General features: G+C 39.2%; 1 protein-coding gene across 3 annotated transcripts in view; it reads left to right on the top strand.

Annotated features, from left to right (window-relative positions):
- Positions 1–1282, top strand: part of LOC106868243 (uncharacterized) — a 65119-nt gene that overhangs the window by 14321 nt on the left and 49516 nt on the right. The gene's annotated exons all lie outside the window — the stretch shown is intronic.

The following is a 1282-nucleotide window of genomic DNA, read 5'->3' as shown; positions in this document are numbered from 1 at the left end:
TATATAGGCGCAGGAATGACAGTGTGGTAAGTAGCTTGCTTACCAACCACATGGTTCCGGGTTCAGTCCCACTGCGTGGCACCTTGGGCAAGTGTCTTCTACTATAGCTTCGAGCCGACCAAAGCCTTGTGAATGGATTTCGTAGACGGAAACTGAAAGAAGCCCGTCATATATATATGTATGTGTGTGCGTGTGTTTGTATGCTTGTGCGTCTGTGTTTGTCCCCCCATCATCGTTTGACAACCGGTGTTGGTGTGTTCACGTCCCCGTAACCTAGCTGTTCGGCAAAAGATTCCGATAGAAAAAGTACTAGGCTTACAAAAAATAAGTCGTGGGGTCGATTTGTTCGACTAAAGGCGGTGCTCCAGCATGGCCGCAATCAAATGACTAAAACAAATAAAAGAAAAAAACGAACATATCTATGTGTGTGTGTGTGTGTGTATGTATATATATATATATATATATATATATATATATATATATATACATACATACATACACACACACATATCGACATACATATCCTCTTTCTCTCTCTGCCGTTATACACACAAATGCACATACATACATACATACATACATACACACACACTTACGTACCTATATACATACTTCCAAAACTCTCAGCACCGAATTACAGAAATTAATTACTTTATAATAAATCTATGAGACTTTTCTTTATTCTCGTTTTAGCACTGGCTTAAGTTGCAGTTATTTCTTCAAGTGAACCAGCACGCGCCCACTCTTTCACACACACACACACTCTCTCTCTTTCTCTCTCTCTCTCTCTCTCTCTCTCTTTCTCTTCGTTTTCTATATGTGTGTGTGTGCGTGTGTGTGAGGTAACTAGGATTGAAAATCCATGCAGCCTTGTTACTCAACCGTTTCATAAGATAGCAATGTGCGTGACGTCTGCAATCGTGTGTGGTTATATAAACTTGAAATTACCATATACACGCGCGCGCGCGCATGCGTACGCATGCGTGCACACACGCATACACATACATCCAACTACATATTTCTACTACAGATTTCGTATTTTTTTTATGAGAAAAAGTAAAAAGAACAAAATGCACGTGTGTATACGTGTATGTGTGTGTGTTTGCGTGTGTGTATGTGTGTGTATTTATATGTCTAATAATTCATCCTCATCACATGCACAAACACATATAGATGCATATATATGTGTGTGTGTGTGTGTGTGTGTGTGTGTGTGTGTGTGTATGTATACATTACATATGTGTGAGTGCGCGTGTGTATATATATATATATATACATATAT

The sequence above is a fragment of the Octopus bimaculoides genome, chromosome 12 (assembly GCF_001194135.2).
Source record: "Octopus bimaculoides isolate UCB-OBI-ISO-001 chromosome 12, ASM119413v2, whole genome shotgun sequence".
Lineage (NCBI taxonomy): Eukaryota > Metazoa > Mollusca > Cephalopoda > Octopoda > Octopodidae > Octopus > Octopus bimaculoides.
Note: the sequence above shows the minus strand (reverse complement) of the source record. Positions and strands in the feature narration are given on the sequence as shown.